At 48.3% G+C, this 26,381-nt stretch overlaps 1 protein-coding gene and 1 long non-coding RNA gene across 7 annotated transcripts in view; one reads left to right on the forward strand and one right to left on the reverse strand.

The window, feature by feature from the left end:
- The window catches only part of LOC146396625 (uncharacterized), a 506,518-nt gene that overhangs the window by 381,142 nt on the left and 98,995 nt on the right, over positions 1 to 26,381 (forward strand). For 2 of the 6 annotated variants that reach the window (XR_014827716.1, XR_014827719.1), the window contains 2 exons: positions 18,936 to 19,063; positions 20,456 to 20,625. The exons of 1 other annotated variant lie outside the window; for it this stretch is intronic. The gene's annotated coding sequence lies outside the window, so the exon portion shown is untranslated. Of the gene's footprint in view, positions 1 to 9,572; positions 9,756 to 18,935 lie in introns of those variants that run through there. 3 more of the 6 variants (XM_084996793.1, XM_084996792.1, XM_084996794.1) reach the window with 3 other exon arrangements.
- The window catches only part of LOC146396626 (uncharacterized), a 27,651-nt gene continuing 1,511 nt past the window's right edge, over positions 242 to 26,381 (reverse strand). Inside the window, exons 2-4 of the long non-coding RNA XR_014827720.1 lie at positions 9,493 to 9,728; positions 3,432 to 4,966; positions 242 to 3,115 (exon numbers count right to left, since the gene is read on the reverse strand). This is a non-coding gene — a long non-coding RNA (uncharacterized LOC146396626). The remainder of the gene's footprint in view (positions 3,116 to 3,431; positions 4,967 to 9,492; positions 9,729 to 26,381) is intronic.

Raw genomic sequence — 26,381 nt, forward strand, 5'->3', positions numbered from 1 at the left:
GTTGTCTGCTTTCTAAATATACCCCAAGATAGAGCCGTGTGGGGTTATAAATCAGCCGGAAATCAAATGCTAACATGTAAATAAATTGCAAATCAGCTGAGAAATTGGTTTCATTTTGAGACGATAAAGCCCATTTCTCCTGCGCTGATTTTGTAAGGCGCCCCTTAAGAATTGTAATATTTCTGTGTGGTAATGATAAACATTAGTGAGTTGCTTTAGAAATGAAAAAATAGACAGCCTCTGGGGATTTGAAAAACATATGCACTTCAAATTTGAAAATCCAATTTAACTGTCCATTATAGGGAGAATAAAAAGGTAAGGATAGGATAATTTTGTAGTTACACAGCATTTGACTAAATCTGATTCCGCGATGACAGGCACACTTTAAAAGCTACAAGTCTGAATGCGAGGAGACAGCAAATCATTTATTTATGATTGTAATCTAGCTCCTGTCTCGCAAGTTAGCGACTGAGTCGCTTGCTCCCTGGCTGCGGACGGCATGTGTACACTTGTCAGCAAGCACTCCTAAAAACACTTCTCACAGAATTTCTGGGTTCGGGAGGAAAAAAAGATAATAAAGGAGAGAGAAGACAAAAGAGATAATCCTTGTCAAATTTACCCAAACAGGCAGATGTTGAAATTGCGAAAGTTTAGGAAGGAACCAATCTTCCCCCCGCCCCTTAATTTCTGCCGAAAACAACTTTGAAAAATTGTGAGTGTGTGTGCAAGCATGTATACATGCCCACACACACGTGTGCTTAAACACAGGGCTAAACACACCCTGGGGCGGAGACTTTGCAGCTGGAAAAGTTCACTTTGCAAAACTTCAACTCAGCTGTCCGTTTTTCCTGAGGGATGTTGTCTTCAGTCTCGTCACCATCTCTGCCCTTTTTCTCTATCTGTGGGAGCCCTACTACTGCAATTAAGGTACAGGCGTGTTTTCTCAAAATAGGTAGGGGTCAGAATTTCCCTGGTGATCTAGTGGTTAGGATTTGGCGCCTTCACCACTACGGCCCAGATTCAGTCTCCCTGGTCTGTGAACTGAGATCCCACATCGAGCTGCTAAAACAAACAAAGAAACAAAAAACAAAAAACCCCACAAAAACCAAACAAGCAAAGAATATCTGTTTCCCCAGAAACACACTTGGAAAGTCCTGGAAGCCTTGAATGGAAGGAAGGGTCAGAGGGGCTAAAACAAAAGCAGTCTTTAAGTCCCCACTGCTCCAAGGCCCAGTACTCCATCAATTACATAATATTCATTTTAACCACTAGTGATCAACCATATGAATCTTCCCCACAGGAAGCGCTAGACCCTTTAGGCCCTTTATGTGTCTGGGGCCTTGAAAGTCCCACCATGCTGTGACAGAGGTCCAATTACTATGCCCATTTTACAGAAGGAGAAATTGAGGCTCATCCAAGATCATAAAACTAGCATGTGGTTGAGCCAAAGTTCACCTGTCATCTCCTTGAATCCCGTGCCTGTCCTATTTGTAGTTACATTCATCTCCTTGTTCAGCCAAACAAATATTTAGTTTGTGCCTAATGTAGGCAGATGCTACCCTGGGTCGGAGGGATGCAGGTCTGGGTAACAGACAAGAATCTTCCCTGGTGGACCTCACAGTGAGTGGAGGGAGGATGAAAAAGAAAAGGAATCAGATAGTTTCAATTAAAAAGTACTATGAAGAAAACCACGTGGGGGTAATAAAAGCAAGGTGGGTTGATGAAGAATGGTGATTCTTCAAGGGGGGGGGTTCAGGAAGGACCCCCCCCAAGGAAGCGGCAGCTCACCAGAGACCTAGGTGACAAGAAGAGGGTAGGTCCCTGAAGACGGAAGGAAGGGCATTCCAGCAAGCGCAAGAGCCCTGGGGTGGGAACTGGGCCTGGCTTTGTTCAAGGACTAGAAGGCGTCCAGGGAGGCTGGAGGGCAGTGCAGAAGAAGCAAGGCTTGGTGGGGTGCTATGGGAAGCTAGCAGGGAGTTTTAAGCCAGGGACTAACAAGGACTGATTCAGCCTCTATAACTGCCCCTGCAGGAACCCTGTGCCCGTCACTGAGTCAGTGAAACCTGTAATCACTGTTTAATAGATTAGACTGTGTAAGATGGAACAGAAAGCAGGCCCAGCTCCCATCACCAAAGTTGGATTTTCTCATCCATACACGGCTGGAAGCATCCTGACTCAGCCCCGTGGAATGATAGCAGGGATTTATTCCCACTCATCTGCAGATAAACTCATATTTACCAGGATGACATTCGATCTGTGAATCAGGGTCGGGGTGGGGAGGAAATTATTTCTTGTTCTTGCACCAGAGGGTGGATGGAAGAAAAACTCCAATGGGTACATGGATACTTAGTGTGCCTTGCAGTCCGTGTATGACAGCCACATGATTTCTTTCTGGAGGAGGGGTGCTGCTCATAAATTAAAACCACACACAGAAGTGTCCCTGTCAAGTGTCTTTAGGTAACGACAATGTAGGAAAATATTTTTGAAGCAGGAATACCTCTGTATGCATTAAAAAAAAAAATCGCAATAATGTGGTCATGCCAGAAACCACAATTATTCGAACGACTAATTTGTGCAACCGTAATAATAAAACCAGGATTTATTGCATCCTCCGCTCTGTGGCAGACTCTGGACCAAGGGCTTCATCAGCATTGTCTATGAGGATTACAACAGCCCTGTTGTGTTGCTGCTTTTATTATCCCGGATCCAAAGCGAAGAAATTAAGCTCAGCAAAGATTACAAACCTGTTAGAGATCATACAGATCCCAATAGCTGACCCTGCATTCAAACCCAGTCTGTCTGGCTCCCAGGGTGGTTTTTTTCCATGACACATCCTCGTATCCCTCCTGACAAGGTCCCGTTTTTGACACCTTCAAAGATGCATTGCTATAAATATATGTACAGTTGTTGAGAACATCTGGCGGCCCATCACACAACAAACTCTCTCTCGCCCAGGTGGTGGTGGTGGTGGTGGTTGTAAATATCAGTTACTGACCCATTCGAATCCGTAGGATCTGGTTGCGATTTTCACCGTGCTCCGTCTCTGCTTGTCACCCGGGAAGTTTACGCGAGATTTGATCAGAATTTCACGAAACCGGGCAGAGCCTGTGTGGAGCTGTCAGATGAAATCATTTGTCAGTGATGATTGTGTGAATTCGTAAATATTTATGAATTCACAAGTTATAAATGTGCAGCTTTCGGGAGGGTGGAATTCGATGCTCACCAAGTCACAGATTACAATGAATATTTACAGAAACCCCAATCTGCTAATATTAGTTCTTTGTGCTTACGAAAAAGCTTTTCTTGGGACTGTAACCCTTTCGGCATCGAGTGTCTGAGGAAAAAGAAGGAGCGCAAAAGGAATCATTCCCCCAATAAAAATAAAATGAAACCGTGATACATTCCATTTGTGTAACGTTTAGGATTCTCACCGTGTTCACACGTCGTTATGGCTCTCGGCTTGCTGTTCTCAAGCTGTTTGTCAAATCGTTTTTTGAACTGAACTGGATTGAATGAAGCTCAAGATGGCAGGAGGTCAAAAGACCAGGGGTTTTTGTTTTGTTTTGTTTTGTTTTGTTTCAATTCTTGAGAAGTGACCCGCCTTTTCTGAGGTCTTGAGCAAGTCTGAATCCCTTGGAATCTGTTTCTACAAAGGGTAGCATTTCGCAAATTTAGTCCCAGACGTAAGCACCTTAATAACGCTTCCTGTTAAACACAGTTGCAGGGAAGGCACTCAGCCCCAGGCTCGCTCTCTCTTTGTTAAAAAATATTAGCAAGCATTGGAGAGGTGTTAAAGACAGAGTGACATCAAGTTGAGACTTTCTCCTTGATGAAGTCAGAAGGAAATGAAAGCAAAGTCAAAATGGAATAAGTTTCTTCCTGCTCATGAGAACCATGGCATAGCGTTGTGGTTAGTTGGGAGACCCAGGGGCCCAGCGGCTTGTGGCTCACCTTGTATGACCTTGACTAAGGACTTAACTCTTTAAGCCTCTGTTAATGCATCTATGAAATGGGGGTAGTAATAGTACCTCCTTTGCAGGATTGGCCTGACCAGGATGAAATGAAATTATGTCTGGAAAGCACAAGAACTGGCAAATGATAAATATTCTCTCTGTGTTTATGGAATAAATACATGAACAGGGCCTAAATATACCCCACATGTGGTGTCATTGTGAAGATGCAAGAAGAGGTGGTGAGGTGTGAGTTCTGGGTGCCTAATCTCACTGACGGATAGCCCCAGGAAATCTCTTCCATCATCTGTAAAATGGGACAGGAAGGGGGGAGCTGGACTAAGTGACCTTGGGGGGCCTCTATCTTACAGGGTCCACTAGCAGCCCAGGACCTGGACAGGCTACATTTTCCCATTGGCAGTGCACAGCAGGGCTGTTTGGGAAACAGCCTGCATCCCACCTCCAGCTCCCTAACACCCCCATCCTATCTGCAAACCCCAGTCCAATGCTCTGCTCTCGGGAGGACAGCACAGGAAAAGGCTTCACAGTGGCCCATAACGGAACTTTCTCAAAGGCAGGTTTTGAAAAGAAAGACAGCCGCCATCAAAGCTATTTTCCAAACTGGAATTTTCTCCCTCGCAGATCCATGCAGCTTTACATCTTTTCAACAGCTATAAGACTTCAGTCTCCCCCATCTGCAGAATGGGGACAAAAATGATTACCTTTATCTAACACTGGCATCCTGTCTAAAACAAGGGCCCCTTGTCCTGACAAGGACTAGTGCCAGTGAGCTGTCTCCTTCCCCTGTGTGCCCAACCCATGCACATGGGAGGCCATTGGCACAGGTGTCCACAAGACTTGGTCTCAGAGCTGAGCACATCTGGAGAAGCTCTGCCAGAACGTGCTCCTGGGGTGGGAGAGGACCATCACCCTCCCAAGCTGGAATCCTCTTCATGAGCAGGGAGTAGGGGGTTAAGGCAAGGATGGGAACAGGCATAACTCAATCATCTTCAGTCCTAAAACATAAAGGAAGATGGTTATTAGTTAAATTATCTCTGAATCACTTAGCATGGCATTTTTTTTTTTAAACTATCCAACTATCTTCCTTTCACCTCATTTTGCAGATGGAGAAACCGAGAAACATGTTTTTGAGGCATAACTAGCTGTTATGAAAAAGCAAAACCACACAAATCTAGGAGATTCTAGCAACCAAGAATTTCTCGTGATGTGCACCTCACATGGGCATTTTTTCCTTTTTTAAAAACTTATTTTTTAATTGAAGTATAGCTGATTTTCAGTGTTGTGTTAATTTCTGCTCTACAACAAAATGACTCAGTTATACACATATATACATTCTTTTTCTTGTTCTTTTCCATTATGGTTTAGCCCAAGATACTGAATATAGTTCCCTGTGCTATACAGTAGGATCTTGCTGTTTATCCATTCTATATGTAATAGTTTGCATCTACTAATCCCAAACTCCCAATCTATATCTCCCTCACTCCCCGCCCCCTTGGCAACCACAAGTCTGTTCTCTATGGCTGTGAGTCTGTTTCCGTTTCATAGATAGGTTCATGTAGATGTTTTTCCATCCTGCCTTCTAATGATAGCAGCAAATATATATCCTGCCAGGCAATTTTCCAAGCACTTTATATGTACTGTCTGATTTTATCTTCATGACTGTTGGGAATTGGGTACTGTTATTACTCTCGGCTTATATCCGTGGCAGCTGAGGTTCAGAGAGGTTAAGCAAGTAGCTGAGGGACACACAGGTGGAACATGAGAAAGGCAGAATTCAACTTAGAGATTGATGAGAGTCCCTAGGCCCCTGAGACAACATTTACAGTGAGTATAGCCAGGGCTTTATGGGTTGGGACTGCTCTGCCTTCATGCCCATATCCAACATGTAGGCTGGCATAGAGCATGCACTTTGCAAATATTTGTCAAATGAAAAAATTTTTAAATGCATTATCCTGATCCTTAAAAAATCTCAACTTATAAACAGATATGTCAAGGAGCAATTATTCACATTACTCAAGATGTCTTCATTTTATAAAAAGGCTTTACATCAGAGATCCTTTAAATAGCAAGTCCTCCAATGCATTTAAAAATACGATTCAGTTTATAGCTCAGGATTACACACATACTTTTAGAAGCCCTCACTTGAGTAATGGAATCTGGCATGAATGTCATTCATTCATCTAGCTTTTCAACAAGCAACTCTTAAGCACCTACTATGTACCACTGCTCTGTAATGAGCTAGGGATTCAGTGGTAAACATCATAGCCCCAGCCCTTAAAGAGTACCAAGTCTGAAGGAGTAAGCAGAGAAATAAACAGATGAGTGTTCCACTTTAGGAATGGACTGATGTTCTGGGAAAATAGAGGAGCTTACTGCCTTCTCTCCAGGCATGCTGGGTAAAGAGACTTCCCTGAAGAAGGGCAATGTGAGCTGGGCCTTGTGAGATGAGTACGAGTTCACCACTTAGAAATTCCCCCTGAACTGAACAATTTTCTCAAGATTAGAATATTCTAATATATAGAGATATATTCAAATCCATAAGCAGTATCATTTCCAGGCATGTGGTTATGTCTCATGTCAATATTTTTATACAATCTCTTTCAGTTGATTCTCAAAATCAAAGCAATATGGTGAGATGAGAATGGTATGGAACTTTCTTTTTGTGTTATTTTATTACAAAAGTAAAGCATACACACTATAGAAAATACAGGCAGGGAAGCAGGCATCAATATGATCTATAATTCCCACCGCTAACATATCCAAGGTTAATCGTTCAATGTATATCCCATGAGGTTTCTCTTTTGGTGGCTGTGTAGTAGGTTTGAAAAAGAAAAAGTTTTCATGACTCACAACCAGCTCTTTCAAAAATTATGATACAAAGCAGGAAGAAAGTCTACCCATGTCATTCAGCACTTTTCTATAGCCAGTCTTTAAAGGGCCTTGGGCTTTGCCATTCATATGTATATTTTATCTGACCAATCCCCTAGTGTTGGACAACTAGGTTGTTTCCAGTTGCTTTCTCTTAATGTAAATAATGGTATGTGGAACATCCTTGTGGCCACATCTGTGTTGCGCATATTCATGTTCGTTTTATTTACCAACCCATCCCTTATAAGTAACATCATTAGTCAAAGACTAGGCGAAGGTAAAGTTCTGAGTGCAAGAGGCATGATCCCCATTTTGCAAGAGAAGAAAGCCAACCCCCAGGTCCCCGGCACCGGAGGGAGGTTTCCTGCCTCTCAGCCCCAAACCTTCTTCTCTCACAGGTCCACCTGAGTCTACTACCATTAGAGAAAAACCAACCCGACATCCTCCAGAATCCTATGGGTTGGGAGAGGATTGAGTAGAGAAAGAAGGAGATATGAATTGATATGGAGTGCTTTCCTCCCCCCCCCCAATTCTGATACTGTTTTGGGGCCTGGGAGGCAAACAGAAGGAGCTTGTGCCAACTGAGGCAAGCCCCTGCAGTGTCTCATCCCCCAACCCAGCCCAGGGGTCTCCTGGCAATTAAAGGGGTGTTGCCAGATCTTCCCTTGTCGGACATACAGGCTGGTCAGTTCAAGCAACCAAACGAGCAGTGCTCACTGGGCTTGTGCTGATGGCTGTGCTGGGATGAGGGGCAGGAGGTCAGTCCCAAAGGGCACCTGAGACCTTGCAGGGGGATTGGGGGTGTGTTCCTGCTCTAGACTTCGGTGTCTCCATCTGTGGACCAAGGAACATGGATCAAGTGTGGTGTGTAGTGCCTGGGATGGCTGGGGGGTGGTACGAGTTTCCTGGCATGAGTCCCAGTCCTAGCTGGGTCATCTTAGGAAAGTAGCTTCACCTCTCTGAACATTCTTTAGGTCAGCATAAGCTTCAGGGTGCCCCATCCTGTGCCAATTGGACATCGCTTCCAGGGGCAGGGAATGAAAAGTTGAATCAACAATTGCTCCCCAGGAGCTCATGTCCTATTTGGGGGAGTCGGATAACGAATGGATGTTCACTGTCTACACAAATGACCAGGCAAAGAAATTGCCAATAGTGAAAAGTGCTCAGAAAAACAGAAACCCAGCAAGGGGATGGAAAATGACTGTGGGTGGGGGGCACAGCTTTAGACATGGGTCTGTCTGAGGCCTTCACATCCGAGATGAAACTGTGATAAATGGCAGGGCCCCAGAAGGGGATGGAGAACTGACATTCTGCATCCTGGAGACACACTGGTATCAACCAGGGAGCTTAGAAGTGCTTGTGCACAGGCTCCACCCCAGGGGGTCCGATGTAATCCCTCTGGGGCAGAGCCTGGGCATCAGCATTTTAAAAACTCTCCAGAAGGTTCTAAGATGCACCCAGGGGGTGAGAACAGCCATTTCAGTTTCAGCTTGGGGAGCACATTTCAGGCCGGGAGAGTGGCAGAGGCAAAAGGCTCAGAGGTGATAATGGGTTTGTCCTGTTTCTGGAAAGGGAAGGAGAAGAGCAGGGGTGGAGCATACTGAGCAGGCGAGCAGGGCACAGGCTGAGGCTGGGCAAGCATGTAGCTGGAGGAGAGAAATGGGACTCCTTTTCAGGCTGTCCACAATTCAGGGCACCTCGGTTGTCTTAGTAGAATGGGCATGAGGGTTCCAGCCTTAGGGCATCATGGGAACTGAGACACAGAGGGTCAGCACAGAGCATGAGAATGGCCCCAAGAGAAGCAAACAGAGAGGGTGGCTAGTGCTGGACTGCAGGTCAGAGTTGGGGATGATATGAGGAACAGGCTACTGAAGAGGAATAGTCCCAGTCTGGCACATCCCCACATGCATCCCATAGCAGACCTGTCCCTCCTTAGCACAGGGCTTCTGAAGACACCACGATTTCCCCCTTACTCAAAACACAAGGCATGATTAAGGCTCTGACAAGTCCTGCAGTCTATTACTAAACCTGCTCACACTTACTAAAACAAGGCTCCTTCCACCTCACCATGCAGGAGGTAGTAGAAATGTCTCCACTGCTTAGGGGCCTTACCAGACCTCCCCTAAAGTGGTCTTCCGTGCCTCTACCCATCACACTTTGTTCCATCACCTTGGGTTTTTTCCTTCATAGTATTTGGCTTGCTTGTTCATGTGTTTGCTGGTTTCATACCTTCTCTGTAGAAGGTAAGCTCTGTACAGGCAGGGACATGGTCTTAACTGCGTGGTTCCTGGGTGTTTACAAGTTACTGGTTGGAGAAGTGGAAGGGGCGGGAGGAAGAAACAGGAAGAAGAAAGTGAAAAATGGAACACGGATGGAAAGATGGAAGGGAGGAAGGGAGGGAGGTTAGAAGAACGGGTGTTTGAAAAACTCAGTTGGTTTTGGAACTTTTTTTTTTTTTTTTTTTTGGACACACATGTGTATTATACAGGGAATTCCACTTGGGACAGAAAACAAATACCACTGGTGGTGGCAGGCTGAGCCCATTACAGACGGAAGGGATAGGTGGCAGTCATGGCTCCAGACCCCTTTCACTCTAATCCATATACATATACCATCTGATTTACTTAAAAAAATTTTTTTTCCAGCTTCTTACCTTTGTCCAGACAGCAGCAACCTGACTGCACACACTTGCTGGGTACTACATGACACAGTGTCACCACTTTGCTTCCACAGCCCAGCCTGGAGTCTGCTGCTGGCACCTCAAAGCCACCCGTGTGGTTGCTCAGCCAGTCTGCCTCCTGCTCGGAGAGCCTCGGGTCCTCCCATTATCCACAGAGCCGGGTGAGGCTGCAAAGCCTGCAGTAGCACCGCTTCGGAGAGGAGCTAGATCTGAATGGAAACATATGGATCTGAAAGGTGTGGGAGTCTGTCTTTTTTAAATTGCATCAAACCCTTCCCTTGCCTTGAGAGCGCTACATTTTTCAAAGCCACCAAACACGGTGCCAGGCTGCAGTTTGCCTTTCCCGTTCACCTGCCTTCAGAGCAGCACAGAAAAATAATGAACCTCCCCCCACCCCGCCGCCTCCCCTCCAGCCTGCAAAAGGCAGAAGGAAAACAAGCAGCCGCCTTCTTCCTAACCATTTAACATGTCTTGACGCCTTCTCTTCCCCCAAAGAAGGAACTGGCATTTTTTTTTTATTCCTCTTTTTGCAAGAGGTGTTTGCGGCGTGCAGATCAAACCCCTTTATTCCCAGTTTCTTGTAGGCTTGTGTTCTGGAACTTTAGAGTGCCACTGGGGGAAGGCGAGCTGGGTCCTACAGAAAACAAGACAAGGCTTACAGATGGCGGGGTTTCCATCCATCCATCCATCCATCCATCCATCCATCCATCCAGTTGAGTTCCTACTATGCGCCTGGCACTATGCCATGGGCACCAGGACACAGACTCAAGTTGCAGTGAAGCCAGATTCAAGGAGACTACACTTCAACTTGCAGATGTGAAATCCACTTTACTTTTAGCAGGCGAGCTAGTTGGAAAGCCAAATTAGCAGAGGCTAGCCCAAAGAGCTGTTTCAATGCCTCTAGGGAAAAATTGGAGTAGGCAGTGGGGATGGGTAGCACAGAGCCAGAAGTCCCAGCCACGTTTGATTCAAGCCTCACCTGTACCCTGCAAGTAGGCACAAATAGTCCCATTTCACAGCACTTGCTGATGGGAAAATCGAGGCCTGGAGAGATGAAGAGGCAGGACCAAGCTCACACAGCAGGAAGGTGGTCAGGGTTTCCCCCCATGGGTCAGTAAACAGCCAGGGCCAAGTGATTATACTAAGCTCACAGCAGGGTGGAAAGGGGCATGATGGGGGGTCCCCAGCTGCATCTCATTTTACTGATCTGGATGGAGTAACTTTTCTCATTGTCCTTGTTCTGCAAATGAGGAGATCTAGGCTCAGAGAGGCTATAGATTTACTTAAGGTCACACAGCAATAAGAAAACCTACTCCTGGATTGATTTCAATGCGTCCAACTCCTGTTCCTCCCTCTCTCTCTTTCTTTCCCCCCACCCACCACACAGTCAGCTCAGCTTCATTCCACCCACAGCAGCCTGAGGACACTCGGAGGCCTGAGTGTGGCATTTCCCGACAAAGCCAGCACTCAATTATTGGGAAGTGCCTCCCCCAGCCATTTCTGGATCCATTTGAGAAAAGCAAATAAAGCCAGGACGACTCTCCGGTGATGAGATGACAGGGGCGGATGGAGAGGGAGGTCAGAGGGCTTTGCAATGCCACCGGTGAGAACAGACAACATTCCCCAGTCACTAATGGGGTGCAGGCAACACCCTACTCAGGCCTGGCTGAAGTGCTGGTAATTGAATCTACATAGGAACTAAGCCTTACCCACTCCTTCCTGCCCGTTTTGTCCCATTATTTTTTGGTTATAGCAGCAATGCCTCTGGTGTGCTTCAGATGAGATGAAGGGGTGGGGATGGCGGGAGGGATGGGTATTTTAAAGTCGCAGGGGGCTGGGAAGAAGTTGTTTTCGGGGAAGGTGGGCTCTGCTTGAGGTCAGGTCAGCAAAGGACTCTGCCTACGTAAGTCTCTATAGAAAAACCGGGATAAGTCATTTCATCTTGCATTGTCCCCAACTGTCATCTTCCTTCCCGACTCCTCCTCTACCTGAGGAGATGTTATTTTTGTTTTAAATGGAGATTATTATCCTTCAAACGGAAATATTGCCTCCAAATTTGGGGTAAGCGGATAATGAGGCCACTCTGGTAATTTCACACTGATGACAAGAGATACATCTACACGACTGACTGACAGTTGCCATGAGGAAACAGAACCCTCTGGAATCCCTCCCAGGCTGGCTGAGGAGGGGTGGGTGGGGGTGGGGCTGAGGCTGGGCGCTCTTTGAAGGAGGGGAGTTGTGGGGGAAGGTCTGGTGGCCCTGTCACCCCTGCCCGCAATCTGTGGAGTCTTCACCACCTCGTCAGACATTCAAGCTGACAACTGTGTGAAATTGAAATTGTGGAGTTGATTAAATGATGTATTTAAGGCTTCATAAAAGGAGGAGGTGGGGTGGGGGTGGGGCGAGGGGAGGGGGAGAGTTGGAGGGATGAAGGGAAAGAAGGAGAGAGAGGAGGAAGAGGGAGGAGAGGCAAGGAGAGGGAGAGAAAGAAAGGAGAGACAGAGCAAGAGATGAGGAGAGAGGCAGAGCCGGAAGCAGAGGGTGGAGGAGCAAGGGGGGGGGGGGGGCGCGCGTCTGGGATGCGCTCTGTCCGTCCCCCTTACCCGCTCTCTCCCCTGTAATGTGGGGAGGGTTTATCTCACCAGGAGCAGCAGGCTCAGTCACTGATCTAATCAAATTATTCAGCATTAAAAAACTGCCAAGACATTCCAGTACTTTAGCTTCCAGAGCCCCAGCTGGGATCAAATGCTAATCAACATCGCCGCGATATTTATTCCCACTGTCAGGCTGCTGCGTGTTTGTTTTCCGAGGGCTGCATACTAAAGCGGAGGAGCAAGATGGATCGGCCAGTGGCAGCGGATGAGGAGCCAGGGCTGGTCAGGAGGAGGTCGGCAGGTGGGCAGGAGAGGGAGGGGTCCAGCAGAGGCACCCGCAGAGCGGGGGAAGTGACCTCTAAATAGCTCCTCCTGGACACAGGCTAAGGAGTCTAGAATCCTCTTCTGGGCTGCCTTTCCCCTACCCATCTCCACCCTCAGGAGTCCCATGTCAGGGCCAGTCAGCTGCCAGTTAGGACTCAGAGCGATCTACCTTGAAACTCAGGCTCTGTGACCTCTGGCAGGTGGCTCAACCCTCTCTGAGCTTCCATTTCTTCTTCTGTAACATGGGCCCCTAAAGCCCAGCCCTTGGCATGCTGCAGATTTAACAGAGGGAGGTGATAAAAGAAGCAGGACCTGGGCATGCTAGGAGAATGCAGAGCTGAGCCTTGGCTGTGTGACTTTGCCCTCTTTGTGCCTTGGTTCCCTCCTTTATAGAACTGGGATGATAATAGTACCAATCCCATGGTTATCTGTTGCCACATTTAAGGGAGGTATTACACAGAAAGCATACAGGGAGCCCTCATTGGAGGGTAGGGATAACTGTTAGCTCTCAACATCATTGCAAGGGTCGGATGAAACAAGGAATGTGTGGAAATTTTAGCAGGGGAACTGGAATAGACCAGATCTGATGCTGAAGATGCTGGTGATGATCAGGATGAAAGGATGAGGGTCTAACTCTGTCACTGTTTACAGGATGCTCAGCCCTTACCTTTCCCATGGATCCCTCCCTGAAGCACCATCAGCAGGGTCTCTGTAGCCCAGGCAGAGAGGGACAGACGTCCCAGAATGCTCCAAGGCCTGGGGATCCTTCTCTGCAAGGGCAGCAGAGGCCAAGCAGAGAGGAAAAGCCCAGATTCAGCCCTGAACTTAGCGCCCCTCTCGTGGGATCCTGCCTGCCCCTTGCCCATTCCCTGAAGGTCACAGCCTGGGGGGGGGAAGGCTAATTAATTTCCTTTGTTTTTCAGAGTTTCATTTTTAAAATTACAGCCTTCCCTCCTCTCTAATAAATACTCGACAATTAAAGCTTTTTTTCCCAAAGTGTGATTTCAACATTTCAATGTCCCTCCCCTCCTGTCACCTTCACTGCCATAAACAGATTCGTAAAAACTGCTTTTGACGCCCCAGCTGCCATTAGCCACTTAAAATCCCGTAATTATCATCCTATCATGGGCCTGTTAACGAGCAGTAAAAATAAGGCCATTGAATATGGTAATTTATTCGTAAATTAGCCTAATGAGAATAGGTTTCAGACACTGTTTACTTGCGGGCTGCCTACGCCTGGCCGAGGCAGCGGCGACAGGAGTGATGTGCCTGGGAGGGCGGCCTGGCACAGGCAGCCAGCCCACCGGGTGGCAAGGCCCCCCCACGGCTCTGCGCCCATGCCATTGAGTCCCCTTCCCTTTATCAAGGCAGAGCCTGGCTCCTGAGACCAGTGGGCCACAGGACAAGTGACAGCCCTGCCTGGCCCCTTCCAGGCTCCAGAGAGTAAGGCTTGGCCTTTGCATGAATGCCAGGGCCTGTAGTCAGTGCTGACTGATGCCAGGAAACACTCAGGAGCTGGGGGACCTTGGGCACATCATTGCAGCCCTCAGTTTTCTCATCTGCAAAATCGGATGAATGCTTCAACTATTGGAGCTATTTTAAAAGTTTAATTGAGGTATATATAAATGCTTAGCGCAATGCCTAGCCACATGGTAGGTGCTTTATACATATTACTCTGGCCATTATAATTATTAGGGCATTAGCAAATAAAATCCAGAACTGACTGACTTGCTCTTAGAATGCATCCCTACTGCAGTGGGTCCAATCCCAGCAACAGCCACGTCTACCTGAAACCACAGAATGTGACCTTATTCAAAAATAGGGTTTGTAGGTATAATAAAGATGAGGTCATACTAGATTAGGGTGAACCCTAAATCGGTGACTGGTGCCTTTATTAGAAGGGGAGAAGACTCACAAAGCACAGAGATGAGGACAAGGACACTAGGCAGAGGCCAGGGAGATGTGGCCACAAGTCAAGGAGTACCTGGGACCACCCAGAGCTAGAAGAAGAGGCAAAAAGACTTTGCCCCTAGAGAAGGGGTGCAAGTCAATGATGAGGCCAAGATCTTGGCCTGAGCACCTGGGAGGATGGAGGTATAATTTTCTGAGATTTGGTTTTGCCTGAAATTTGGGCTGAGGAAGAGCCTGGGGTCAGAGCCGACCACATCGTTAGCTGGGCCTCTAACACTCAGTCCAGCTCCCTGAGGGCAGGAACTCTGTCTACTCAGATCAACATCGTATATTTTGTGCCTAATCATTATTTGTTGAGCAAATATTCAACCTTGGAGAATTGTTTGGTCATCTTCTCAACAGCAATGGGACATTTAATTTGGAAGAAGGGCAGCCTGAGCAAATTAATGCAGGGAAAGGGTTAGAGAGGGATATGCATGGAAGCCAAGAGATGACCTCGGAGGCGATTTCATTCATTGTCCAAAGGAATAAATAAAAGAATGGAGGAAGCAAGGGATGCCAAGTACGGCTATTTGAGTTGTTGACTGCCTAAGGGCCTTGCAGAGCTACAGGCTCCGGGGCAGGGCGAGGTCCACTAGAAGAAGGGGTTTCCTCTTTCCAGAAGTGCTGTATGGGCCATGTCTACCGTGATAGGAAGCAGACCATGTTCCTGATCCCTTAGTCCTGAACTCAGTGCAGTGACTGACTGCTGCAGGTAAGCTGGGCCCATCAGTTGTGGACTCTGAGATGGTCTCCATCTTTCCACCCTCAGGAGCCCTGGCACCTAGTTCCTCCCCCAAGTGGGCAAGCTGACCCAGCCCAGCTCATAGGGAAGGCAGCCTCCTTTTGGAATCTTCTCTGAACCCAACCTTCTGGATGACTCAGAACTTTACCCCCTGGAGCACCAAGTATGCTGGTCCTAAAAGACATCTTTTCCTCTCTCTCCCCAACTCATTCTCTCTCTTGCTCCCTCTTTTCTCCTCCCCTCCCCTCCTTTTCCTGACCCTGAACCCCTGTCTGCCCTGGCTCAGGCTCAGGCTCCTACACATCCCTCATGGTCAAGGGGCAGGTGCCAGATACCCATAGACCCGTCTTCTCAAGAACACCTCGCTGCAGCCCTGACTCATTTTTGCATAAGAGGGAAATGGGGCTCAGAGAGTCCCAGTGACTTGTCTGAGGTCACACAGCCCAAAGCAGGCAGAGCCCTGGCTCAGACTGGAGTCTGTTGCCTTGTCCAACATTTTCCCTTTCGTGGTGGCTGTCAGGAAGAGCCACCCATTCAAACACCACCACTGGTAGCATGTCCTAGAGAAATCTGTCCCCTTCAGCTGTGACAGGAGAGTGGGGCCCCACTTGGGTTTCTGTTTACTCCTTGGGGTGCAGGCTTTAGCTCAGGCTCTGCTCACACCTCAGCTAAGGAAAGGTCCCTACGAGGCTGGAGCTTGAGCAGTCAGAACTCAGATTAGTTCTCTTCTCGAAACCAGAGGGGACTGTATAACTTTGCCTTCCAATCCATAGCTTAAACCACCATATACGCAGGTCCTTGTAAAAGTTTGGACCCCCAGGCAACATTATTGAAAAATCACACAGCCTCTGCCTAAGGCAGCCCCATTCCACCCCTTCATGGCCCTATCACCTCGACTTCTGCTAGACCTGGACCATTTTTCTTCCAGCCCCTGACAGAGGCTGTGAGTTTTCAGGGGGCAATAGTGATGAGGTTTGCAACCGACTTTTGACCAAACAGATTTCCAACTGCATTTGAAAAGGAAAATATCTTTCCAGTGTACCAAATAATGAAAAATGACTGGGCAAGTTTATAACTGTTGATTTAGCCACCAAGTACCCCCCCAACCCACCACCCAGCCCTGACTCTGGTTCTCGGGAGGTTTTCATCGAGCATTAATTCACTCTCTTTCTCAGTGTGCAAAGAAATAGGCCCTTCTGAATCCATTCTGCAGTGCATTAGCTTCAAGGCCTGTTGGAAATGGTTTAGCATCTGCTCTTAATAGACACCGCAGTGAACAGGGCGGGCGAGGGCTGGGCTGGAGGCTTGGTGTCAGGAAACAAACATCAGATCTCAGGCAAGCAGAACCTTGAGAAGCCATTGCCTAGAACAACCACAGGACATAGCAGGGGTGTTGGAATTTGGGGGTGGGAGCCCAGGGGACTCAGAAGTGGAGGCTCCTAGGTGAGCTAAGACATACATGAGCCCTTCAACCGACCCATTAAGCCACAAAGAAAGGTGTTCCTACTGCGCCATACCTTTAAAGCATTCAGAGGACTTTTTAAGTCCAAGGTGCAGTTACATTTGGAATGGATAAGCAATGGGGTCATACTGTATAGCACAGGGAACTATGTCTAATCTCTTGGGTTGGAACAAGATGGAAGATAGTATGAGAAAAAAAAAAGAATGTACATATATGTATGACTGGGTCACTTTGCTATACAACAGATATTGAAGGAACATTGTAAATCAACTATAATAAAAAATAAATATCAATCCATCAGTCAATCAAATTAAGATGTATTTAGAAAAAATTTTAAAAATAAAAATCAAGGCGCCTTAGCCTGGAAACTTCCATATGTCACAAGTGTGGCCCTAAAAAGTTAAAAAAAAAAACAAAAACAAGAGAACTCCTAGACATTACAAACAGCAGAAGTTGACAGAACATTGTAAATCAACTATAAAAAAACAACAACAAGGTGCTTGATGCCTCAGGATGCCTAGCCACACCCCTGATCAATTACTGATCAATTACATTATCATTTCTGGGAAAGGCTCCCAGGAATCAGAGGTTGACTTTTTTTTTTTTTTAGTTTGTTTTTTTAATCCCTGCAGGTAGTTCCAATATGTAACCAAGATTGAGAACCAGTGAGCAACCCCCCACCCCCGCCCCAGTCCCAAGTTCTGCTGAATCACATACTTCTGGTGTGGGCCTGGTAGTCTGGTGCTCTCCAGGAGATTTTCACGTTTGTACAAGTTTAAGAGCCACTGAGCTGGTCCTTGTCAGGGTAGGGAATATATATTCAGTCACTTAGCCAGTCATTTGTTCATTCATTCACTCATTCTGCCAATTGCTCATGTATTCAGTATGCACAGTGTCCCTCCTAGGAACCTAGTTCTGTGCCAGGTATTGGACAACCAGGGATTAATCAGATGTGGATTTTGCACTCAAGGAGCTTGCAGTCTCCATATGGAATTTCCCAGATAATAGAAGCAAAGATGAAGGTTAGCAGAGTTAGAAAAGAGTTTGATGTTAGCCTTCTAAGAACAGCCTCAGTTTCCCTCTTTTCTCTGCTTACGTGCATCCAGTTTGAGCAGCTAGCATCATTGCTAAGAAATCCATGTGTGTGTTCTCTTACCAATCCAATATTCATTCCACAAATACTTCCTTAAGCATACACAAGATACCATATTCCAGGTCGGAGCTAGAGATTCAAGAGGCCCAGGTCTTCCAAATTATAAGCTCCAGAAGGAGAGAGGACCCAGTGCAGAACATTCTCACAGGAAACCCACTTGGTGACAAATAGCAGCATGGTTCTTCCAAGCCTGGATAGACCCAGGTACTAACCAATTTCCTTCCTCACTCATAGAGGCAAAATAATGCATCTGTCAAGACTATGGACTCTGTCCTGAGCAGCCTGGGATTGCATCTGGCTTTGAGACAGACTAGCTGATTAGTGTTGAGCAAGTTGCCTTATTTATGCATGCCTCAATGCCTTGATCTGTAAAATGGGGATGAAAATGGTGTCTGCCTTGTTGGACTGTTACGAGAATTAAATGAGAAATGGCAAGGTACTTAGAATGATGTCTGGCACACAAGTCTTATTAAATCTTTGTTAGCTAAATAACAAATGTTACTTTGGAAAAAGTTGCTTGAAAATAAAATCCATTTTAAAACTAGATTGCTTTGCCTGTTCCATGATTGCCATAGGGAATTCATTTTATAAAGGGAATAACTTGGGGAGCCGTGTGTTACATTTGCTTAAAGTGAAGTAGGCATGCTGCTGGCTTCTGACAGTGGCGGGAAGGGAGTTTTGCTAGGAACTATGGCAAGATTGTTGTGAAACACCCGTCTCCAAAGGATCTGCATGTCCCCTGAACTCCTTGATTTTGCCTCCATGCCAGTCTGTCTCTTTTCCTTCCTTTCCTCCCAAGTTCTCCCAACACTGAGAGATGAGAAGGTGTTTTAAGTGAGAGCTGGTAAGAGACAACATGTCCTGCTTTCTTAACATCTCAGGAGAGAAAATATTAAGAACTTTTAAGAATTCACTAGCCACCCCTGCTCTGGAAAATGGCTTCCTGGTACGTATCTCTCCATTTCCTGCACATTGTCTTCCACTTCCTGTTTCACAGGAAGTGTTGAAACAGGAAGTGGTCACCTCCCACCTTTTGGGCATCTTAGCCAAGGTTCTGTAACCATAAACACTCACCTCATCAGAGTCCTGGGCAGGGGCTACCCATCACTGCCTCACAGCCGTGACCCAGGACCACCTAGGGGTGTCACGGCCCAATAGATGATCTCAAACTTTTCATAATTATTCCAGGTGTCAACAGGATGGAAATAAAACCAGAGACCATGCTGAGATTCTTCCGTGGAGATCCAAAAAGGAGCATTCTTCTTCCCAGCACTTCTTGCCAAGGATGATCTCAGATTCATCTGCTCCCATTCACAGTGAGCAAAGGCCTTGATTTTAATAAGGGCACAGCTCCTTTTCCCCTTCTCCTGTTGCTGAAATTGGGCTGGATGAGGATGGTTGAGGGTCAGACCTGGGGCAGATCCAGAGAAAAGTGTCTTCGTATTGGCAGCTGGCGATGTCTGCTACCTACAAGGGTTTTGGCACCTCTCCTTGTGGCTCTGCTCTCGCACAATTAGCTCTCTCCTGAGGGCCTTTTCCTGCCCCGCTCTCCACAGACTCATTTATTTTTTTTAATGTTGAACATTTATTCTGGGAATGCAGAGTTGGATGAGATATAGCCCTGTCTCATGGTGCTCACAGCTGGAACACAGGATGGGGGCAAGTGAACAAATAAACAGGCAGTTTACCACAGTGGTAGGAAGCGTGGCACTGGAGGCAGGGGTGCACAAAAGCACAGGAAGAGGCGTTGACACAGTCTGGAGAATTAGGGAGGGTTCCATGAGCAAAGGGACCTGTGTAGAGTCTCTTTCAGAACCTGCCTGCATCCCTCATCAATTCAGGGTGCTCAGCTGCTTCAGACATTTCTAGGTCTTATGGATTGTTCTAGGGATCCACAGATGGGCCACAAATGCCAGGGAATTCACCAACCCCAACTTAGAGCAGCTCTCATTCTTGGGAGAGGGTGTATCGGTACCCCAGCTCCCTCACTCTGCAAGTGGGATGATGGTGAAGGTTGTGTTGTATGATGATTTCTAGAGTTTCTCTGTAAGATTCAGCTCCTGTCACCCTCAGTGACAAATGGCTTTATAAGATTTTTTACCTGCCTCACTCCCCTATGGGAACATCCTGGGATCCCCTCCCTTAGTACTACTTGCTCTTGCATCATCCAAGTCAGCTTCTGGGGGAATTCAAGCTAAGCTTGCAGGGAGGAGAAGGAGGTGGTCAAGTTTGGGTTTCTGAGAAGGGCTGCTCTTTCTATCCCCATGGTTGGGAAGGGTCTCAGAGTTGGACTTCCATGTCTCCCAGTGGACAGGTGAGACGAGACAGCCAATTGCGATCTGCCCAGACATTAGGACACTGCCCAACTTTCCAGACCTGGAGCTGCTAAGAGTATTCCCCTCTGTATCCCACAGAGCATTCCTTGTCTCCCTTAAGCCTCACAACCCCTGTGAGGAAATTTCTGCAGATGGAAACCCTGAGGTCTGGAGTGGGAGCTGGGGGGGCATGTGACTTGCCCAGGGTCCCTCTGCTGTCATGGGGTAGAGGCAGGATTGGAGCCAGAAGACACAGCTCCCAGTAGCTTATTTACTCAAGGAGACTTCTGGACTCAAGGCACTCGTCAGAGCCTGGTGGGCACCGAGCACCTGCTCGATCACGTACTCGCCAAGCGATGACTGTGGCCATCCCTGTCTGTTCTGTTCTCCAAGGTAATCAACAGATTCCCTCCAGTGTCCTTCACACAGTTGGGTCCCCAGTGCATCTCATGATTTGAAAGAGAAGATAAGCAGTTAAGAGGAAGAAAGAAGAGGGGAAGAAGAAAGAGGAGAAGGAAGGAAAGATGGAGGGAAACATCTCAGGAGGGCCATGCCCCAAGAAGGTGAATTAGAATGTGAACGTGCTGGTTTCTATCCCTGGTAAAACTCCTGAGAGCTTTGCATCTGGCAACAGATTCATAGATATCTCAGCACCTCAGATTTCTTGTTCATCCAGTGGAAGATTGCTTAATCCACACTTGAACCACCACAGCAGCCCCAGGGGTGACAGCAATAGCACGTCTGTAGAGCTTGCTCTGTGCCTGACCCTGTTATAAGTACTTTAGGGTCTTGGTTCAGTGGATGACCCAAGGGGAGGACCCTGATCCTATCTCCTTTTACGGAGAGTGAAACTGACATGAGTGTGGTACAGTCACTTTAGCAGGGCCACAGGGCTAGGTAGGGAGTGGCAACAGCACTGGAGGGTGAGCAGAGTTGGGGTTTGTGGCCACCTGGCCTCACTGCCTCTGTTCTCCCACCAGGCAGCACACTGAGGGGGCCACCAGCAGCTGGATGGGAGGACATTTGCCTGAGAGCCTTGCATGGCACTGAGCACACAGTAGGGGCTCAGTACACACTTGCTCCTTGCCTGGCCTGCTTGTCTCAGTTCCCTAAGAGCCAGCTTTCTGAATCCACAGCCCCTCCCACCCCCAGGGCATCTCTTGATTTACCCACAGCCTGGCTCTGTCCCAATTAGGATGGCCACTCCCAGCAGGAGCTCTGAGTCTGCACCTCCGCCAACCAGTGGACGCCCAGCACCCCATTATCATTCCACTGCCTTCCAACGGAAATTATAAGCACTTTGTGTCAACCCCCGTCCACCCCGGCAGCTGCGCCGAGGGAAAGCGATTGAGGTCAAGGGAGGCAGACAGCCTACCCATCACGGCCACCGTGGCCATTCCTCACGCGGTGACATGCAATCTCCCGCCGAGGGTCACCTCTGGGGAAGCGATTCCTTCCAGCCCAGAACAAGTGCCAAATTGCAGCTTTGCCGGATAATCACGTGGAACACATTGAAAATAGCCGCCTCCGTAATAAATGGTTAACCAAAGCAGCCCCTTCCTCCACATAACCAAGAAGGTAGTTATTGTAAATACATTAACTTATTCGTGCTACAGCACATGGCCCAGGAGCCAGCTCTGCAGGCAGCAAAGAGCAAATCCCAGCCAGCCTGGGAGGGAACCAGCAAGGAGTGGGAAGGTTTAGTCAGCCAGGAAAAGGAAGAGGTTAAGCAAAGGCGCCCAGGATAGACAAACCGCTACTGGACCTACAGAAAGGGGACTTGGCGATCTGCATCGTGCCTTCACTCTGTGCCCCACGGAATCTGTGAATTGAGACTGGGTCACAGAAAGAGATGTCTGTGTGTCTTCCTGCTCACGTGGAAATCAGTTAGTATGGCAACTCCAAACTCCAGAGTGTTTGGGGAGCAAGGGAGGAGAAGAGAGAGAAGAAAGGGAGAAGGACGGAGAGTAGGGGGCAGGGAAGAGTGATGGGGAGAGGCAGAAATGGGAATGAGAAACAGACCAGGAATGGCGAAGGTGATCTGAAGACCGAAAGAATGATGAGGAAAAAGGACAATACAGAAAGAAAATATGCTGAAGGAGACAGACGGAGGGAGGATAAAGGGACAGGGAAAGTGCGAGTGGGGACAGAGAGGGACAGAGAGGGACGGAGAGATGGAGAGGGTAACAGCCTGCCTCTGGAAGGCTGGGTTTTGTTTCCACTGAGAAGAAAAATCATTCTTTGTTATCAAAAGGCTTGAGTGACACCAGCAGACCCCTGGACCCCCTCTCCAACACGCCAGTACCCAGACCAGGGCGAGCATTTACACACACTCAAGCGCACACACACTGACACACAGCCCACTGTCAATCCCCCCTGCCCGCGCCCAACCGCCCCCAGCCGGAACACAATTCAGTCCCAGAACAGAAAGAGCAGTAAGTGGTCCTCGCCAAAGGAAACAGGCCAAAACCAGACTGGGGCTGGGTGTGGGGGAACGGGGGTGGGGGGTGGGGGGGCGGGGAGGAGGGGGAAGGCAGCCCAGGTCAGGGGCCCAGAGAGGACGGAAATGCAATTGGAATGAAAAAGAACTTGGTACCCCATGGAAGGGCTGTAGCACCGCCCCCTCCCCCCGCCCCACCCCAAGCCTGCTTCTCCTTCATCGCAGCATCAGGGCCCCATCTTAGCAGGCCACAGTCCCCTGCTACCTAGAGAAACTGTGAGACACCAGCTTCAAGAGGGGAGGCACCCCTGCAGAGAGCAGCCAGTTCTGGGCCAGGAGCTGCGTGCAGGCTCCCTCGGGCCCCAGCACCTCCCTCCCCAAGGGGGTGGGCAGCTTCCGGCCAACCTTTTGCCTCGCTCCCTCTCGCCGCCCCTGCCACCTCCCAATAATTTGCCAAAATTAACAGATTTATGGCAGCGCATTGGTTTGGATCAACTTTTCGTATGTACTTTGCAAGAGAAAAACATTTTCCTCTTCCCCGACTTACTGTTTGCCCATTAATACGCTCCACATTCGCTGGTGCTTAATGACTGTTCAAATTTTCTCTGTTCATAGAGAATGTTGTTGTTGTGATTAAGGGTGCCAGGGTTCTCGCAAGTACAAACACACCAAAACCATAAAAAGGGCAATTAATTTTTTAAAAAAAAAATGCAAGAGAGTGGGAGACAATGGATGCTTTGTTTACAGAAAAGCAAGAAAGAAAACAGATACTTCTCGGAGGTGCCCTTAGAGGACGGTGGTGATGTCTCCTGTAAACACTGCCCAGCAGATACTTGGTCACTGAAAGGCTGTGTGTAAGACCGTGTGTAAACCATTAGCCCGATCTTGGGCTGGTCACTGGAGGAAGAAGACACAGGGTGTGGGTGAGGTGGATGTTTCAGGCGGGATGTCAGTTGCGTCTCAGGACAAGTTACCAGCTGCCTCTGAACCTCAGTTTACTCATCTTCAAAATGGGAGGCTGAACCCCACCCCACCCCCAAGATGGCTAATGATAATTTAAGAGGACAATGTCCATCGAGGGCTTAGTTTGGTTCCTGGCACAGAGGCAGCCAAGAAGGGCCTGGTTCCTCACTCACTTGTGCGTTCATGGACCAGCTTCTCTGGGTCAGGCTGGGTTCTGAGGATGCGGCCCTGAGAAGGATGTTCCAGTCCCTGCCTGTGTCAAGTGGCTGACCTAGGAGGGGGACACGCTAAGGCTCTAAGCCCATGATATATCCCACAGTGACAAAAGCTTGCAGAAAAGTCCAGCAAACTGAGAGGGGAAAGTGGCCTATGTTGGATGGTGGGGAGGACAAGGGGAACAGGCAGGTGATTTGGGCAGAGGCTGAGCGGGATGAAGGATGAGTGTGTTGATCTCTTTTTCAATCCCTTTCATCTTTCCTAAAAATATGTTTAATGAGCCCTTGAAGATGGGGAGAGATGGCCATGCGTGGCAATGGGGACATGTTTCAGGAGTTGTGGAAATGAAGGTCAGGACACACTCAGTGAATGTTTTCTTTCAAAAAAAAAAAAAAATTCTGAGCACCTACTACGCACCAGGTATTGCACTAGATTCTGGGGATACAGCCAGGAGGAAACCAGATGTGGTTCCTACCTCCTGGCCCTGAGAGCCATGGGTGGCTGGGGTCCAGACCATAAACTGACACAGACACTGCGATGATTTCTTAAGAAACTCTGGCAGATGCCATGAGGAAGAAGCAGTGAGTGCTGGGACTTGAAACAGGTGCCTGACCAGAAGTGACAATGGAGGTGAACTTGGAAAGGTGAGCTGGAAGTAGGGAGCTGACGGGAGGGTGGGAGAAGGAAGAGCATCCCTGGTGGATGGATCAGCATTTACATGTGGGCCAGGCCAGTGGGGAAACAGAACACACTGGCTCTGTGGTCAGACAGACCCAGGTTCAAAATCCCTGCCCACCACCTCCCAGGTGCATGATCCTGGGCAGGTAACTTAGGGTCTCTGAGCCTCAAGGTTCTCCCCTGTCGCGTGGCCTGACTGAGACCCCACCGAGCTGTTGTGAGGATGGGAGAGAGGGAAGTGTTCAGCAGAGTGAAGTCCTGAACCACGGGTGGTTTTCCTGCAGAATTATCAGATCAGGGGGATGAGCTGGACGCTGGCAATGGGGAAAAGACCCCTCACCCCGCTCTGTTCTGTCTGTCACCTTGCCTCCACCTCCATAAGTGAGGGGTCCTGTCCCTGTTTTAGGAAAGTAACATTCAGTCCGCAGAATAGATACCAATCAGGTGCTTCCCAGATGTGCATCAATAAGTGGACTCAGAACCTAAGGTGACCTGGTCCCAGTTTCAGTCAGGGTCAGCGTGGATCACTGTGAGTGATGGATGTCAGTCCAGTAACAACAAGAACAAATTCCACGTTGCTCCTTCCCTTGGCCAGTCACAGATTCCCTGGAGGCCAAGGCTCACCTCGTCCAGTTGGGTCAGGGTCAGTGTCATTTCCACTTCCTTGGGAGGGGCCTTTGGCTGGCTCCCTGGGCGGCCAGGTTGCACTCTGCTCCCCTGTCACCAGCTGTGCCTTTGGTTGGCATCTGCAGTGCCACCTCCTCCTGACTCCAGGGTCAGCCTGTGGTCCCTTCCTCTCCGCCTGGACTCCCTCCTGACCCTCAGCCTCACTTGCCAGCTGCCTCCTTCTCACCTCTGCTTTACCATCCAAATGATAAACACCCAAACTTAACACGATCTAGGTCAACCCTGACCCCCATCTGATCCCCCCAACCTATTCTATCACACAGTGTCCCCAGCCCAGGGAAGGCTGGGGCCAGCCGTCTTCGGTCCCCAGCCCAGGAAAAAGCCTTGGGCTCCGCCTGGACGCCTCTCTTTGACTCACAGCTAGTGCTGTTGGTTGCAGCTTCACGATTTGTTTGCCACCCCCACAGCTACTCCCCAAGCCCAAGCCACTGTCACCTCTTCACAGGGTTATTGCAACAGCCTCCAGATAATTTCATGCTTTCTGCATCACCCCCTCAGTCTAACTAAAAGCTGAAATGCACATCCAGTCACATTACTCTTGCACTTCAAATCCTGCAGTACAGCCAAACTCCCTGAGTAAAAGACTACATCCCATTCCCCCTGCCACAGCCTCACTGGCATGGCCGGCCCCAGAGCCTTTGCACTTACTGATCCATCAGCCTTAAGTGCTTCTCCCCAGCGTGGCCACTTGGTCACCTATTCCCAGGTCTCTCTGGGGCTGTCACCTTAGGAAGGGTGACAAAATCAAAACACTGCCTAACCCCAGTTCCTACTTTATGTTCCTATGTGGCGCTTGACCCCTTCTGTCATTCTCTATCTGGTATCTTTTCCTTCATTTATGGTCTCTTTCGCTCTCAGAACTAGAAGGCTGCTTTCTTGAGGTCAGTTTGTTGGGGGAGGGACTGAGTAAATATTCGTTGAATGGATGATGTCTGTGACTCAGCAATGATTAATTCACTCGCCCTTTTGAGCTTAGAAATATGCTTCTAGCGAGACCCAGAGCATTTCACCTGAGAGGGGTCTGACTTCTCTTGAGCTTGACCAAGATCTCTAGGGGCTGACCAGAGAGAAAGAGGCAGTGGGGAATCATGCTTCAGACAGAATCCCTTAGAACCCCAGCTGTGCCATTTGCTGCCTGTGTGACCTTGAGTCTGCCCTCTAGGTACCTGACACTTAGTGTTCTCACCCTCAAACTGGAACATGTTAGGGTTGATTGTGTCCCCCCCAGGAGGTATGCTGAAGTCCTAACCCCTGGGAATGTGTCTTACTGGAAAACAGGGTCTTTGCAGATATAATTAGCTAAAATGAGCTAATACAGGATGAAGGTGGGCCCTA

Source organism: Sus scrofa, chromosome 14, assembly GCF_054392235.1.
Source record: "Sus scrofa isolate SSC_HxYL_T2T_F1_AM1 chromosome 14, Sscrofa_HxYL_maternal_Yorkshire_Landrace_v2.0, whole genome shotgun sequence".
Classification (NCBI taxonomy): Eukaryota; Metazoa; Chordata; class Mammalia; order Artiodactyla; family Suidae; genus Sus; species Sus scrofa.